General features: G+C 36.8%; 1 long non-coding RNA gene across 1 annotated transcript; it reads left to right on the top strand.

Moving 5' to 3' along the window:
• Positions 1-10,945: 10,945 nt before the first annotated feature.
• On the top strand, positions 10,946-16,282 carry LOC103097600 (uncharacterized). The gene is made up of 3 exons (XR_001626866.2): positions 10,946-12,106; positions 12,956-13,898; positions 15,770-16,282. It is a non-coding gene; the product is annotated as an uncharacterized LOC103097600 (long non-coding RNA).
• The last annotated feature ends 2,476 nt before the right edge of the window (positions 16,283-18,758 follow it).

Raw genomic sequence — 18,758 nt, 5'->3', positions numbered from 1 at the left:
ACTCCATTCATCTTTCAAATGAATGGACAAGGAAAAGAAATGCTTTGAATATAGCTAGCGAAATAAGTTAGTGAAGTAAATAAGAATTTAAGCATTGGAAAAGGTGATAGACAAAAGATTACTCAGTATTGTGTGGCTTAAGGTAATCAGTCTCATTACTTTGTTGTCACTATGTAGATATGGAAGAATAATATTACCTTCTATTTTAATAACACCTGTCTCTGAAAGGTCACATTTCATTCCCAGGAGAGCTGTGAGGATTAATGAGAATGCATAAAGTAATGGACACATGGGATCATACCTGCTTCCTTTAGCTGGGATGTGAGGTAATTTGCCCAAGGTCATTCGGAGGGAGAGCCAAGAACAGAATCTGGCACTCAGACTTCCATGCATTAGACTGCTTTGCTTTGCACATAAATATTACTAATTAAGATTGCTGAGCCTTATGCAGTCACTCCAGTTGCTTTATCAGTATTCATAATGTGACCATATGATATACTAAAAGACTACAAAAAACTTCTGGTTTTATTTTATTGATTGGGTTGTTTTTAATTGCTAAAGTTTGTATGAAAATATTATAAAATTAATTTTAGCCCCCCCATGGATTTCCCTTTCTTTTAGAGTCAGTTATTGTCATTCATGGATCCTGAAAAATATTTAGAGGTTGAAGTATGAATGAAAATGACAAAATCCTAACCTAGGGATGACATGTCATTCAGATAAAAAAGAGTGAATGCATGACAGTTGGGCTTCTTATGCATTTCAAGAGACGTTATTATAAAAGGTCTTGTGAGGAATCATTCTGGGATCTCACCACTGCTAGGTGTTTATTTCCATGGAGGTCAAAGGTAGAAACCTCTTTATCCTGGAAAATCAATCCAGTCATGAAAGTCATACCTTGAAACTAACTACCCACCACTCCTCCCTTCTCCCTCTGATTGGATGGCTCCTCCCAGAACCTCCGTTTAAGGAGGTTGCCCTGGTTAGCCTTATCTTTCTTTATCTTATGTCTCTCACTAGCTTGTACTTCAGGCTTCTCTATCATATCCCTCAGCTGGGTACCTTCATCCTCTCCTTGCCTTAAACTTCTCTTATCTGTTGTCTTCCCTCATTCTTAGTGCTTTGCACAGTGGCTGGCTTATGATAAATGTTTGTTATTGTTGAAAGAAAGGTCCCACAGACACCAGTATATTCACAACAGCATTTTTGTTGTAATAATTATAATGGCAAAGAATTAGAAACAAAGCAAATTGATGGGGAAATGACTAAACAAATTACGGCACATGAATACAATAAAATATCACTGGGTTGTAAAGGAGTGAGAAGAGGAGGAGAAATATGTGTGGGAAGACTTACATGAATTGATGCAAAATGAAGTGAGTCAAACTAGGAGAATGAGATAGGCAGTAACTACAACAATGTAAACCGAATGCTGCATGATCATAATGACCGAGCAAGCTTGTACCCCAAGAAGGGATGAGAAAATGCATCTCACTCCCTTCTTTGCAGAAGTGGACTGTGGGGAGTGAATTCTGCATCTCCTATTGGGCCTGGAAAACTAATCGAAGAAGGACATATATGCTTCGAGTTCATTTATTATATAAACGATGAGAAACTGACTGGGAAGATGATCCTGGCCAAGGGAGTCAGTGGCCTAGATTTTGAAGTAAAAATGCATTTGTAAAATAGAACAATTTTGGGCAAAGTGTGATTAGCTGCCTTCTCCTCATAGCAAAGAGTGACTCAAAGTTACTATTTGAATGTCTGGCTAAAATGGGAACAGTTTGATATGTGGACGAAATTATCCTAATGTCAGGTGATATTGAAACAGAGCCAGACCACAAATCAGAAGTGATCCTAATGGCACAGAGTAAACACCGTGCAATTATGTGTGATAAATTGCCAGGTGATTTTTAGAATTCTTGGAATATCAAAAGAAGAGGAGGTGAACATGATCACTGAAAGGACACAAGCCTTTGCTTCAATACTCCATGAGTTTCTGCATCTATGGCAATTTCTTTGCCTCCTTTAAGATTTTACTGTCAAACCTTAAAAAAATATCAGTTATGTTTTCAGAATAAACAAGATATTTAATAATAATAATAGTTAGCATTTACATGTTATTTAATATGCTCAAGGTACTGTGTTAAGTGATTTATAATTATTATCTCATTTGATCCCATATCATACTTGGGTGGTGAGTACTGTTATCCCCATTTTGCAGAAGTAAACAGCAGTTAAATAGCTATCTTAGCAACACATAGTGTTTGTGGCTGGATTTGGACTCAAATCTTCCTGACTTTAGACCCCAAAGTTTGTCTACCATACTTCCTAGTTGCTCTTTATTTCTGTAAGACAATAGGACCACCTACAATGATGCTATGGTAGTAAAGATGATGATGAAGATGAGGAGGAGGAGTAATAGGTTGCAGCATGAAATAGTGGTTTGAGTCCTACTTCTGGTTGTGTGACCTTGGGCAAGTTACTTAACTTCTGGGTGTTCTAGGCAACTAAGAGTGCTTAAATTGTAGAGAAGATACTGTTCCAATAAAATTATATATCCAATCCCTATCCCTTCATATTTATATTATAAGTAATGATAATGCCCTACACTTTACAGTGCAGAAGGTGCTTTCACATACATTACATCTCATTTGTTCTTCACGATGTCTCTGAGTTAGATTAAGCCAGTATTTTTATTTCCATTTCGCAGATGAAATTGATGAGCAAGTTAATTGTTGTAAGTCACATTGTTAGAACAGAACCTTGACTTTGAGGTCTTTTTTTAAGTATAAAGATTTATGTTTTTAAAATTAGTATATATAGCTTTAAATTATTTTAATTTGGATTACATGATTAATAGTGTAAATCTCTAAATAGTCATCAAGAATTATGACTGTGGGAAGTCTGAAAATTAAGCTATGACAAGGTTCAACTTCATATGGAAAAATATCTTTGATTAGTCTTGACCAACACAGCAAAAGAATCAGAATTGTAAATCAAATGCTTTCCTCATTTAAAGTTCAATCGTTTAAATAAATCATCCTAATGGATTCTTGGTTTGATATGTTTAACATTTGTCTATAAATATTATTAATCAACAAGGCTTTTTTAAAAGCAGTACTGTGATTATTCTTCCACAGCTCTACTGCAATGCCTCATCTTGCCATATTGGTGACTGAGTTCTCCAAGGCTTTGTCAGTGAAGGCTTATAGTCTTGGCACAGGTTATGTCTGCTCTCTTTGCATCAGTCCAGCTAAATATTGAGAGACTCATCACTAATAGATTAGCCCCTTTGTAAAAATGGACTGGAATCCAGGACTTCAATTCCCACAAGCCTTTGCTCCACTTCCCCAGAATGCTTTGTAATCTCACCTGGGCCGAGATCGAGAAGGTATTTAACCTGACTGTAAAAGGTTTTCTCTCCTCTCTTTTTCAGACTTCCGTTTTGGAGCAGACGCGTCTCTTCCATTATGTGAGATTATCTTGTCTAGGCCTCTCTGGCCTAGGCACATTTTTCTCATCCTGTATTTTCTTCAATCCTTAACTTTTAATAAACCTCTAAAAAAATATAATACTCCTTGCAGAGAGAAACTAATTTCTACCTGCCTCAGTCTCCCCTAAATTTTAATCTTTACAGTTTGGCGACCACTTCAGGAAAACAAAAAAACTCTCAATCTTCTGATTTCTTTTCTGATCTTTAGTTCAGCTTTTAATATCTAGTGCCTAGAATTTTTTTTTTTTGATCCATGTTTCTCTGGCCTAGGTTTTTTTACCCTCGCAAAGCTGCAGCTTGTTCCAGCCATTAGCTCCCAGCCCTGCCTGCCTGCCTGCTGCCGCCATTCACTTTGGACTGCCCACCCCGGCTGCCCACTCTGCTCAGCCCTGCTTGTCTGCACTCCGTCTCTGGCCCCGGCCCTGCCCACCCCAGCGGTTTTTTTCTCGCTCACCTGGCCCACCTGATTCAACCAAGATTTCAATCACCTGGTGACCTGCATTCCCAACAAACCCAGATCTTGGCTGTTAACAAAACGGGGGTGGGGGCTATTGGCTCCACATGGACTGGGGCAGGAGGAGGTATCAGAGCAGGGGGGAGAGAGAAAGGGAGAGAGAAGAAACAGACTTTTCAAACAGAAATTTAAAAAGCAATGGGCTATTTAAAAGGATACCCTTTGACTGTTCTGGTAATTTCACTGATTTCACCTGCATGCCAGAAGAAAGATTCAGCCCAAAGATTCAACTTTGGGGAGGCACGTGGGTGGCTCAGTGAACTGAGAGCCAGGCCTACAGACATGAGGTCCTGGGTTAAAATCTGGCCTCAGATACTTCCCAGCTGTGGGGCCCTAAGCAGATCCCTTAACCCCCATTGCCTAGCCCTTACCACTCTGCCTTTGGATAATAGACATTTAAATGGATAATTAAAAACAAACAAACAAAAAAGCCAAAGAACTTTAAAGACTGGAGGTTATAAATTTTGAGGCATTTCAGACTCCAATGGTTTATACAAATCTCTGTATTCTATTGCATTTTTCTTGATTGTTTTGTTTAAGGTTTGTGATGTTAAATTCATATGTTACTGGATTCAATATTATTCTCTTACACTGAAGGTTGATTGAATTTATTTTGAATGTACTGAGTTTTGAAATTCTGTTGTTTTTCCCCTATAACTATTGAAAAAATATTATTGAATAAGCCCATATATGAAAAAACAGCTTTTTTCTATTTTTGACTTTGTAAATTCTCACAAAGAGGATAGATGGACTTCAGAACTGGTTATAATTGTATAACAACCTTTGAAAAATTTAATGTGCTAAATATCTCAACTCATTTTAAGGGTTTTTTAAATATGATTTTTGTAATTATTTTTAACAATCTCTGGTCATTTTGCCTGCCCCTACCACTAGGTAAGGCCCATAGCTGAAGTGAAATATATTTTATAAACCCCAACCTTCCCACATGTGAATGGAAGTTGGGAAGTTAATCTCAGGGCATTTGTACCCCTAAAAAGCCTCCAAAAAAGGAGCACCCCTTTATTTATACTCTTCAGCTCATTACTTTACCTGCACCAGAATGATATATAGATTTCTTAATTATGTTCTAAACCCAAGATGAGTTTTACTTTGTTTAAAAATATGTTTAAATATCAAGGTTGAAAGATTGCTACATTTGTAAAAACTTGTGACAAATATCCATCAATTCATAGGCTTTTAAAAATGCCATACGGCAACTTATGTGAAATATGAAAGTGTGTTTGTTTGCTATTGTAATTAGTTGGGCTATTGAGAATTTTGGGGATATTGATACTACATATTTGTACTACTGTTCTTTAAAAATGAAAAATATACCTTGCTCAATTCATTTGCCTTCTACTCACAGTGATCATGGCCAGACATGAAGAGGAAATGGATCTCATTTTTGGTGAGAAAGCCTTGTATTCTATATTTTCTTAGCTGACACAGAGTGTCAATGATTATAAGCTATGTTTTTGAATTTTAAAATCTCTTTTTTTATTATATTTTTCTTGCATGTGCAATATACTTTTTCAGTTTTTTAAAATTATTTTTTCTCTCCTTTTTATATTTCAAGCACATGTCACCAGCATTAAGATTTTCTTTAACTTTTTGACTTTTCAGTACTATAAATTTGAAATACATTTATCAGAGCATGCCCAACAAGCTTGTGACTATAAAAACGATGCCACTAATTATACAAGAGCCATTTCATAGGGCCAAAGAAAAGCCAATCCAGGATGGATTGATGCACTTCTAGGCCAATACAAAGGTCTTGAACCTAGTGTGAAGACTTGAGGTTACTGTGTTTAACATGTTATGACATAGGCTTTCCTTGTGTCCACACTCACTCTGAAGATACTCACAGATGAGTAGCCCCGAAACCTTGGCTCCTATAATCTGGTCCCTTTTCTGCCTTTCATAGTGTGGTAACTTTCTGTAGTCCTGGCTACTGACTGGGTAAATGCATCATTACTTAAATCATTTTGATTGGGCCCTGATTCAAGGACCTGTTATAGATTTATTTTTCTTTTCACTTGGAATTTTTACACATAAGACTTTGATAGTCTATATTTTCATCCAGAAATTTTTTCTTTTTTATTTGGATTTTTCTGATATCTTTTTAATATCTCTTGCCAATTGATTCATATACCTCAGCCATGCATCCCTAAGTGATCCTGTTTTTTAAATCACCCTCTTAAAGGGGGAATGTAAAAAATATCATTATTTAAATTGCAATGTTTAAATTCCTTTTGAGAAGAATTTCAGGTAAAAAAGAAGCTACCTCTTTGAATCCAGAACTGAACTGTTGGAGAAGCCACCATGAAGAAGCCTCCAGACCACAAGTGCACAAAAATGAACTTTGGTTGTGGTTGATTGAACATTTATTTGTATGTATACTTTCATGCCAAAGGGGACTGCCCCCTAACTGGCTTTCTATCATTGCGTCCAGTAATTATTGATTTTGTTCTCTTTTTTTTTCTCTTATCCTCAAATTAATGTAATCTTTAAATTGATTGTTTTCATGATCCTTTGGAAAAAAATTAATTTTTTCAAATGATCAAACGGGGGAAATGTAAAAATGGACTGGAATCCAGGACTTCAATCCCCACAAGCCTTTGCTCCACTTCCCCAGAATGCTTTGTAATCTCACCTGGGCTGAGATCGAGAAGGTATTTAACCTGATTGCAAAAGCTTTTCTCTCTTCTCTTTTTTGGACTTCCGTTTTGGAGCAGACGGGTCTCTTCCATTATGTGAGATTATCTTGTCTAGGCCTCTCTGGCCTAGGCACATTTTTCTTATCCTGTATTTTCTTCAATCCTTAACTTTTAATAAACCTCTAAAAAATATAATACTCCTTGCAGAGAGAAACTAATTTCTATCTGCCTCAGTCTCCCCTAAATTTTAATCTTTACACCTTGATGAGTTCTTTGGACATGACAATCTGTGAAATCAAAATATAAAATGGTCCTCAGTCTAGTCTACCAAAGGTGTGCTGGATCCAGCTTATATGATGGACTCAAGAGAGCTGATTGTTAAATTTCTATTGTGAGCATTGATACTTCATAAATCAGCAAATGCTGATTTATTTGATGAGTATGATTATTAATTTTTTATTTTTTTATTGTCTAGACTTTAAAAAATGAAGGGGGAATGTTAATAATACAGGTTAGACTTAAAAATATATCATGTTCACATTTTTTCCTGGAGAGCTGGTTGCTAAACATTTACCAGAAAACTCATGACTATTTCCCTCTTGCACTCTGTGGTAATGGTGGTATAGTGGAAGAAATGGAAACAGAGGGTGGTAAGAATCAGTTTTTAGATGACATATAAATATTATTTTTTATGATAATTCTCTATGTGTGAAATCTTCATCCAATGAGTGAAATATGTTATGGAATAACCAAATCATTATATTCTTTTTTTTAAAAAAACATAAACCCTTACCTTCCATCTTGGAATCAATACTATGTAATGGTTCCAAGGCAAAAGAGTGGTAAGGGCTGGCAATAGGGTTCAAGTGACTTGCCCAGGGTCACACATCTGGGATGTGTCTGAGGCCAGATTTGAACCCAGGACCTTCCATCTCTATTCTTGGCTCTCAGTCAAGAATCTAATGATTCATGGGGCAGCTGGGTGGCTTGGTGGATTACTGAGACACCCAGCTGTCCCCTGAATCATTAGATTCTTGACACTTAATGTATTAATGAAACTGTAAGAAAGAAAGAGAATTGTAGTCAAATAGGTGGAAGTATGTACCACAGATTATCCTTTAGGAGATTAATAATTTGATTTTAACCTAGATACAAGATCCAGAAATGTCATTTTATGGCACTCTTGATCAACTCATACTGAAGAATTCATGAGAAACATTTGCATGAAACTGGTGAAAGCTTATGTGTCAACATCTGTTATAAATGAAGTAGAGAAATTCTAAAGAAAATAAATTAGACTCTCCAAATTAAATCATATTCAATGACTTCAATTCAAAGGTAGGCATGAAGGAAGATGGTGAAAAATATGTTGGAAAGTACAGTTCAAGGGTAAAGAATAAGAGAAGGCAAAGATGTGGAGACTACACACAGGAAACCTTATACTCACTGAATATAGTATGCATGTATTCTATGAGAAAAAGGGATTCCTTGGTTGTGGTAACGAATTATATCACAAAAATGGAATCGATTACATAATTTAAGAAATGACTAGACACTGATGTGGGAGTTATTTCTGAATTAGCTATCTGTCACACAATCAACTTGTTAGAAAAATTATCAAAATGAGTACCAAACTAGATGAGAATAAGAATGACAAGAAAGTTTGTCATTTAATTGAGGCATTTCCAACCTGACCTATTTTAAATAAGCTGTTAATACTGCATAATGGGAAGAGGATAAAAGGATCGATATTGTCATTTCCCTATTGCTTTTGCAAATGTTAATAGAAGTGATGGTCTTTGAATGTTATTTCCTATAATTGGAACCTTGTATTTTTCTGGGACACATACAAATTTAAGGGGAAAGAAACTTTTCCGGAACTATCAAATAATATTGAGAGGTAGCAAAGCATAGTGCAGCAAGATCAGGCCTCTGAATTAGGGAGAGTTGGATTCAAGCCCCATCTGTCATACATTTTGGCTGTGTGGCAAGTCATCTGACCTTTTCAGTGCTCCCAAACATCTATCTAAGACTTTAAATGGCACAGAAATGTACAACTTTATTGATAAAAGAAATTCCTCCCAGTAGAAGTCCTCTCTATTCCAGAAATGGCCAACTCACAGCCAACAGAGTGCAAGTGACTTGCAAAACTCCCCATTATAATCCAAGTAGATTAAAATGTGATTGAGAAATGTTTAACAAAATAAATACAAATAAAACACACTATGAAGTTATTTGTGATTTTCTAACTTAATATGCAGTTGCAGGGATCCTGTTTTTATTTGGATTTAACATTATTATTCTCTGAATGCAGACCCTCCCATCTCCAGATCTGGAGAACAGAATTTGAAGTTTCTTCCTGGACTTTCTCTCAACTACATCCCCCTCTCCAACTTTCCACCATCATCCTTAATGTAAACACCATCAGTTGGAATTTCCAAGGCATAAAGGGATTAATCTGTATAATATGCAACAAGTGGGGTTGACTAAAACTCATCTTTTGCTTCTGACTCTAATATCTCTTAAATTAGATTAAATCCCCATTTACAATAAATTCACTTGTTTGGTTAAGTTGGTCACAATCTGGATTCTTTTTTTAAAAATAGAACTTTATAGATTTTTTTGTTTGTCTTTAAGTCACCTATATTTCCCCCTGTATTGATCTTCCCTCTCCCCTCTCAGAGAACCATCCCTTAGATCAAAGACTTTACCAATCAACACATTAAAAAAATCTGTTACATGCACTACTCCACACCCATTAATCTTCACCTCTGCAAAGGAATAGAGTTTGTTTTCCCATATTTTTTCTTAATGACCAAATTTGATGTTCATATTTTTGTAACATCCGACTTTGACTGTTTTGTGGTAGTTGTCCTTTCAATTTATTCTGCTTTAAGTCATTGTGTGTATTGTTTTCCTGGTTCTGTTTACTTTGCTTCTCAATGGTTCATATATGTCTTTACTTGATTCTCTGAATTGTTAGCCATTTCTTACAAAACACTCATATTTCATTACATTCATGTAATACCATCATTTAGTTGGAAATGCTTTTCACCTACTTGGATTTGTGTTAGTGAGTCATTATTATGAGTTAAAGGGGCAATTAGGTGGCTCAGTCAATAGAATGCTGGGTCTAGAGCCAGGAAGACTCATCTTCCTGAGTTTAAATCCAGTCTCAGATACTTACTAGCTATGTGTCCCTGGGCAAGTCACTTAACCCTGTTTGCCCCAGTTTTCTTATTTGTAAAGTGAGCTAGGGAAGGAATGGCAAACCATTACAGTATTTTTGCCCAGAAAACCCCAAATGGGATCATGAAGATTCAGACATGACTGAAAAATGATTGAAATTCTATGTTAAAAGATTAACATTGCTTGACAACAGTTTCCATGTATATATAACATGATAAGAGGAAAATAAGGTATAATTTAGTGAATATCCTTAAACTGTGGGAACCAAAGTGCAGGCACTCCCTTTCAAGAACTTAAAATACATTCCTGACTTTTATGAACATTTTCCCACAACCTGAGAGGCACGAACAAGATAGCAGAAAGAGCATTGTACTATAATATCTGACGTTTATATAGTGCTTTAAAGTTAGCAAATCACTTTATATAATCTCATTTAATCTCCAATTGTCTTTATAGGATAGAGACTATAGGTAGTATTATCCTCATTGTGAAGATGTAGAAACTGAGGCATAGAGGTTACTGCCAGGGGTCATATAATTGTTCAAAGGCAAAGATTCATACCCAAGACTTCTGAATTCCAAATAAGAAATTTCCCTGCTATACCATGCTTTCTAGTCTAGGGATCAGGGAATCTTGATGCTAATCCTGATCTTCCCTATTTTATAAGCTGTGTGACCTTAAACAAGTTCCATTATCTCTCTGTTGCTCAATTTTCTTATTGAAAAATGAGAGTTTAGAGGACTCTAAACCTGTACTTCCCAGCTCTAACATTCTGTGAATCTATGCCTTTGGTAAAGGATAATAGAGGGAAGAAGAGTTGATACTTTTATGAAAATGACTTCTCTATGGTCACATAATTAATCAGTGTGAGAACAGGGATTTGAACCCAGGCCCTTATGGACATCAAGATCAGCACTCTTTCAACTACATGTAGAGATGTCAGTACAGAGAAACTTTCATTTGCCAAAGAATTCATAAGGAGTCAGCGACGATGTGTGTGTGTGTGTGTGTGTGTGTGTGTGTGTGTGTGTGTCTGTCTGTCTGTGGCAGGAAGACAGACACTAGAAGGATGGATGGATGGATGGATGGATGGATAGATAGATAAATGGACATCTGGGTGAACAGAGGGCGAGACACACACACTATATATGTACCTAGGAGATAATTGGAAAGATGAATAGTTAAATATTAAGATAGAATGTTGTTGTTCAGTTGTTTTTCAGTTGTGTCTGACTATTCATGAACCCATCTGGGGTTTTCTTGGGAAAGATACTAGAGTACTAGAGTGGTTTGTCATTTTCTTCTCCAGCTTATTTGACAGATAAGGAAACTGAGGTAAATGGGGTTACATGACTTGCCCAGAGTTATACAGCTAGCAAGTGTCCATGGCTGGATTTGAACTCAGGTCTTCTTGACCCCTGTCAGGGAGCTCTAGTCACTGGGCCAATTAGTTGCCAGATAGATAGCATTAATATTCTGTGGTGGCATTGTCAGAATGAAGATTAGATTCCAAAGTATGAAAATTAGGATCACTTGATCAGAGATATAGAGAAGGGACCATAGCCCATCTAGTTTAGAATTTCAGACTGAGAAAACAGATTAAAGGAAGGTGATTGTGTGAAGGCTACATAGGCAAAATGTTAGAGATGGATTTTAAGTCAGGTTCTTTCTCTCTCAAAGCCTGGTGGTTTAGGTTGGTAAATAATGACTCGGCATTGTTGCAGTACACCACAGATTCATAGAGGTGGACGGGACCTTCAATATCCTCTAGAATAACCCTTTCATTTTACAGATGAGGAAATTGAGAGTCTAAGGAAGATGAAAGTGATTGAAAGAGCCAGAACTGGAACAGAGGTCTTCTCCACTCCCCCATGGTTTCCATGAAGTTGGGAGTGGAGGGGCAGAGTGCTTTAGTTGACAATGGTTTGAATGAACCTATCGCTCCATCTTATTTAGGATGGCTAATGCTGACCAAGATGGCAGGGGGAATTGCCTAGATAGCCGAAGTTTTTGGTGAATTAAGAGATCTCTCAGATCTTGTTATGAATCTCTGGTCATCACCCTGATTTTACCTATGAACTCTTCTAGATAATCAACTAGTCAACTCAAGTCCTGTTATCTAGAAATTATTCTGTATGTCCAAATTGAATCTGTGAAAGAATTTTGCTAGTGTTTTGCCTTTTCTGCCCCAGAACAGGAAATAATCTGTATCACAAAGCCTACACAACCATGGTCCTTTCCCAACTCCAGGTGAGTATATGACCATAAGCTAGGCTCTAGGGCAGTACAGGGCTTCTGACTACCTCTGAATTCTGCTCCCATTAAAGGGAATTCTGAACTGTTCCTTTACTTATAGAGATGATGCTACTGATTTGCTATACTAGGACAAAAGCTTTATTCTATTTTTCTAGTAGTGATATTAAGTTGTGGGTTTCCCTTCCCTTCCCTGCCCTGCTCTTACTCCTACCTTTGCCCTCCCCTTTCCTCCAATCTCTTCCCTTCCCTTCCCTCTCATCCAGACTCTCTTTTGACCAACGTCATGAGCCAGTTTAGGCTATGCATGAAATAATTCTCTGTCCAAAATGAACTGGCCTTCACAGGCATCTATATCTTATTGGATCCTGTCATGACATTCCTGAGAAGTAAGGAGAGAGCAGATTTTATCATTTTGAAAGGAAAGAGGGGGGTGAGGATAGTGGTGGTGCTGGTGGTGGTGGAATGAGGGACAGAGAGATTAACTGATTTGCCCTCTTAATTACGTAGTGAGTTAGAGATGGAGCCAGGAATTGAATCCAGATTTCTGGTCTCCCAGTTCTATTTTAACAACAGATCATGCAGCATTCCTCTTGATTCCCCATTTCCTGGATCCAGGAGTGCACATTTTGTTTTACCTGTACTTGAACAAATGCAAGTAGTTTTGAACTGTTGTCTCCATGTTTCTTGGACTTTACAAGACAAGATTCTCACATTCAGAAAGTGGCTGCTTAATTTGAGATTTTGTTCAAATAGTTTCAGATATAACTGTCCTTGGGACAGTTTGTTCTCAAATGCCAGAGGCTCTGAATCCTAAAACTGTTTGCCACTTTCCTTGTTTTCCAGGACAGAGACTGGTATACAGAAAGTCAAAGCTGGTGACAGTTCTCCTGATTTTAAGTGCCATAGAAGAAATTCAACTGAAAAAGAAATTTTCCTATTCTGATGCTAGAATGTACCTCAGCGATGATCTACTGGGTTTTTAAACTTTTTATATCATGGACCTTTTTTGAAGTCTGCTGAAACCTAAGAACTGCTCTTTAGAATATTGTATTTAACACAAAATAAAGTATATAAGATTTGAAGGAAACCAGCTAAATTGAAATACAGTTAATCAAGACATAAAGGGGAGAAATAAAGTCCCTGGACCCAAGGTTAAAAATTGCTACTCTAAAAGATTTAATGTGAAATCATTTATTATTAGAAATGTTATTTGTTATTATTAGAATTTTTATTATGTATTACTATTTTGTTATTAATTATTATTATTAAATATTTATTAGAAATGTTCATTACATGCAACAATTGTTAACTTTGGACAGTGTCCTGTCATTTTAGTCTAGCATTTTCCCACTTCTCTGTTATTCTCTAGCATTCTGTGCCACCAGAACTCTCAGTTCCATATTTACAAGGTTTGCCAGTATATTCCCATCTCCAAAGTGCTTCATGACCAACTGTATTTGGCAAGGGCAAATCTAATTCAATACCCTTTTTTTTTTTTTTGCAGATGAGGCAATGGAGGCACACCTTGTATAACAGCAGGATGAGTGATAGAAGGTGGTTCTCCTGATGCCCAGGCTGCTTTTCTTTTTTCTTTTTACTCCATCCTGCAGTTTCATAACCATTGAACAAAATCTTTGACCCAATCTTAGAACATGAAAGGAAGAAGAGAGTCCTTCTAGGAAGCAATGATACTGTGGCAGAAGCTTTGGGTGAAGGGTCAAAACAAACCAGGTTCTAGTCCCACTTCTGCCTGCCACATTCACACAGGCATGCTATATCACCTTGGGTAAGTCATTTCCTCTCTCTAAGCCTCCATTTACCTATCAGAAAAACGAGAGGATTGAACCTTGCCATTTTAAACATTCCTTCTGGTTCCAAAATTCTGTGCAATTCTGTGCAATATACTTTGTCCTCAATATAAAGATAATAGATAAATATTATAGAAATAATATAAATGGAAATAAAATAAATAGAAATAAATAGTACATAAATGTAAAAAGTTTTTTCCCACACCACCAGGGGGCCCAATTTCCCGCTGTCCATGGCATAGTATAATTAAACTATTTTCACTAAGTGCAATTATTTCATTTTGAAGAATGAGGGGAAAGTGATTTTTAGAATCAAATTATAAAGCATAAAGGAGTCTATAAACCCCATGTCAATGGAAGTAGTGATTAAGCAAGTAAAGCTTGAACATTGTTTCACTCTAGAATGGCTCTTATACAAAGGCCAATTTCCTCTCCAATTTTCCAGTGTTACAGATATACTATTTTTTTTCAAAGCAGAGGAAACTAGGATTCTTGTCTCCTTTTTAAACTTTAATTTATTAATTAATTTATTTTTTGGAGACTGTGTCTTCCTATGTGGCCCTGCCCAGAAGTTTAGTACTCATTCTCTGGCCCCAAAACAAGGGGGGTGCTAGAATCTGTTTGTACCAGCTCAGGTGGATGGTTGTTAAATTTTCATGGGAGCATTTACATCTTGGAAATTGGCAAATGCTAGAAATTGGGATTTGGTTTATTGTTTTGCTGATTGTCCAGACTTAAGAAAGTAATGGAGAAAATGTTAATAATGTACATTAGATTTAAAATATCATGCTTTCCCATTCATCTCCACTCCTAGAGCCAGTTGACAAATATTTTTGAGTGCACCATTTCCTCGATCCCTGTGTTGATCAACCTGGAAACTCTGACCTGCTCCATTTATGATCTGGGCCACACCATCCCTGCTTAGGCACCGTATTAGTACCTTAGTTTTCCTTATTTCTTTGATTTTAAACCAAATCCCCTTAACCTTACTACTTTTGTAGCTGCCTGTCTTAGTGTGGAAAGTCCATTGCCTTTAGCCCTACTACAACCCAGGATTCCCAGGCTCAAGAGATCCATCAGCCTCATTCCCCCCCCACCCCATTAGCAGAGATCACAGATGTGCTATCACACCAAGCCTATATTTATCCTTTTTAAGTCACCCGAGGCCAAATCATGACCTGGCCTGACCATTGCACTTCTCTCCTCTCTCTCTCTCCACCAACTCTTCCCTCTACCTCAATTCTCCCACCATACCTCGTTGCTCGAAAACTCATTCATTCCCTCATGTTGAACTGATGCAAGGCACCCACCTAAGCCTGACTGCAGTGGTCCAGGTGTTTGGTTTAAAGGAAATTCAAATACTGGGCAGCAGCTATAGCAACAGCATATACTAAGGATAAACAGACTGATGAGATGTCAACAGAGCAAGCAATTAAGTAGAGTAGGTGCTAACAGGCAGCAACTTTGACAGATTTGCTAGTAGATATATATGTGTGTGTGTGTATATATATATATTATATATATATATAGCTGCTCCAAGATTATCTAAGGTTGACTGGGTTTTATTCTGATGTCCATTACCTTGTATCATTAGCATTTTTCCAATCACCTCCACATTTTTTGTGAGCTTATTTGTGTTGTTTTAGAGAGAAAAGCAAATTCAATTGATTTCAAGTTATCTTGAGAGCAGTTATCCAAAAGGACCCAATACAATGGGATTCTAATTTGACATCTGAGTGAACACTAGAGGACTAGATTCATATTTAGCTGAACAATTGGCCCTTTGGTTTTTTGAATGATATTGCCTGTTGCTGATGTTTTATATCATGCTTTCTTTCTTTTATTCTAGGAAATGACCTATCACTTACAACAACAACAACAACCGGGTAAAATGCAGTCAACTTTTAGAGAGGGAGAACCTTGTGGAATCCTCTTTTCTTGCTTAGCTAGCTAACAAAAATAATCCTGTTATCTCATTCTTATCAGCTCTATGGCATGTCATTATGTCATCTGTCATCCTCAAATGAAAGAAAAGGAGTCAGGGCATATATCTTTTCAATTTTCAGCCAGGTGATTTATTTCACTGAAGCTTTGGACACTAGGCACTGACTGGCTTCCTCATTTCCTTTATTTTAAACCTTGCTTCCCCCCCCCCCCCCCACGCTATACATTACTTCCCTTGCAGTTTTGAAAAGCAGAGGACGAGTGTGAGAATATATGTATGACAGAGGGAGAGAGAAGGAGAAAAAAGAAAATATTGAGGTGGAAATTTGCACCTGGATCATTTAACTTTATCATGATGTACTTTTAAGAAAAAAAATACATGTAGAAAGTCAGAATATGCCTGTTGCATTTTCATATACCTGGAGTTGTTATTCTTTTATTTTTTCTCTCTCTCTTAAATGGAACCTACACTACTGGTAGTAATACCTAAGTGATAGCTGCTGATAAATATTATCTTTGCAGAGACATGGGACATCATCATATGTCAAGTCTGCAGACTAATTTTTTATGCAAGCCCAGCAGATTTTTTTTGTGTGTGTGGATATAGGCCAGGAATTTTAATGAAAGAAAACATCAAAGATGCAGAATAAATGAGAATATTAGTCAAGGAAGATACACAGTGATGCTCTCTGATAACCCCTGGTATTGACATTAGAACTCTGTGGGAGCAACTTAAATAAACATCTGGACACCGAGTTTAGACATTTCCAGTGACAAAACCCAGACAGATCTTTTGGACTTGCAATAATAAATATTTCAGAGGCTATATGAATCAACTGAAAATCCTGGTTTCAATTATTCTAGTTTTATAAATATGGCATAGTTAATTATTCAAGTATAGAATTTCTTTTGAAGATGAGGAGAATTTTAAATTTCCTTTGTCCATGTTAAACTTCATTTTTTATTATTCATATCAGATTTACTTCTATGTGTACAAAAACAATAAGGTTGCCTTGCCAGATACTATTAAATCAGAATCCAGCTGAGCTTTATGTTTTAGTATTTTATTTTTAGGAAAGATCCTTTTTACAACTCATACCATTGTAATCCGGTCAACTAGTTCAATAACAAAAGGCCAGACCCAATTAGGAATCACAGAATCACAGAATGGTAGTATTTCAGAAATGGAAGGGATCTTAGCAGACTATCTTCCAAGCCATACTGGAAAAGAATCCTCACTCCAACATGTTGAGCAAGTGGTCATTCAGACTGTTATTGAAGATTTCCAGAACCAGAAGAACCTGGTGGTAGTTAAAATGGGAAGATTGACTCCCCGTTATCTTTGCCACAATATATTCTCTATTGCTGGTTTGGGGGTAGGTCTACTGCAGGAAGAAGAGTTAAAGTGAATGGTAAATCTTAAAGGGGATCTTGTTTTATGAAAAACTTAGCAGGTACACAAAAGAGCCAGGATAGCTATGAGAATGTACAAAGCTTTTGAGAACAGGATCTCAGCTGATTTGCTAATATGGTGGGCTTTCCAATGGAAAGTCAAAATAAAAACAAGAAGATAAATGACCATTTATAAGTTCATAGAGCAAAGTGGGATCAAAAGATCATATATTTCAAGCCTGAAGGAATCTTAAAAAAAAAAGAAATACAAACTCTGGGTTCACCCCCCTTATTTTACCTGAGGCAGGATTTAAATTCATATCTTCCCAATTCCAAGTTTAGAACCATTACTACTGTTACATTCATTCTTAGCTACTTTGGGGAAAGGGAATTACTTCCTTCAATTTTTTACATTAATTCCCTTTATAGTCTTGACTTTTTCTTCTTCCAGATGAATTTTGTTATTATTTTTTCTAGGTCTATGAAATAATTGTTTGGTAGTTTTATTGGTCTGGCACTGAATAGGTAAATCAGTTTAAGCAGAATCATCATTTTTATTATATTGGCTTGGCCCACCCATGAGCACATAATGTTTTTTTCCAATTGTTTAGGTCTGTGGGAAAGGAAAGTATTAAAAAAACAAGAAATAAAGCTGGGAGTCCTTATTTAGCAGTGTCATTCCCCAACACTAGTTAGTGACTCTTACAAGCACAAAAATTGTTATTGACTTAAGAATTAAGAACTATCTGAAGACTTAATTTCAAACTTTGCTCCTGATATTCCTTGTATAACTTAGGGCAAGTCACTTAACCTCTCTAGGCCTTTGTTCTATTGTTTTAGTCATGTCTGAGTCTTCATGACCCCAGTTGGGGTTTTCTTGGCAGAGATCCTAGAGTGATTTATCATTTCCTTCTCCACCTCATTTTACAGATAAGGAAATTGAGGCAAATGGAATCAAGTGATTTGCCCAGGGTCATATAACTAGTATGTGTCTGAGGCTAGATTTGAACTTAGAAAGATCAGTCTTCTTGACTCCAGGCCCCATACCAAGCACTATGGCACCACCTAGCTGCCCCAAGCCTCAGTTTCCTCATCTGTTAAATGAGGAAGCTGGAGTTGATAGCTCCTAAAATCCCTTCCAGCTGTAGATCTCTGATTCTGTGACCTTCCAAAATAATCTAAAACAAATGAGATTCTAGTTCTGGCTTTAACACTTGTTTTGTGTTTCTAGTCTTTTAATTTGTGTGTTCATTTTCCTATGTCTGAAACACAGAGATGATTGACTGTCTACCTGAGGGGGCTGGACTAAAGGCTCTCTAAGGTCCCTTCCAGCTATAAAATTCTATGATTCTATGATTCTACCATAAAAAACATGATGAGAATTACTCTACTGTAATGTGGTAATCTGATAGTTTGTAAAGCCCCATAGACTCCTTACATTTCATAACTCAAGGCTTCCACTTCTCCCCTTTGTCCTATTTCTCACCACCAGGAATCCCATC

The sequence above is a fragment of the Monodelphis domestica genome, chromosome 1, assembly GCF_027887165.1.
Source record: "Monodelphis domestica isolate mMonDom1 chromosome 1, mMonDom1.pri, whole genome shotgun sequence".
NCBI classification, from domain to species: domain Eukaryota; kingdom Metazoa; phylum Chordata; class Mammalia; order Didelphimorphia; family Didelphidae; genus Monodelphis; species Monodelphis domestica.
This window is presented reverse-complemented; position numbering and strand designations above follow the sequence as displayed.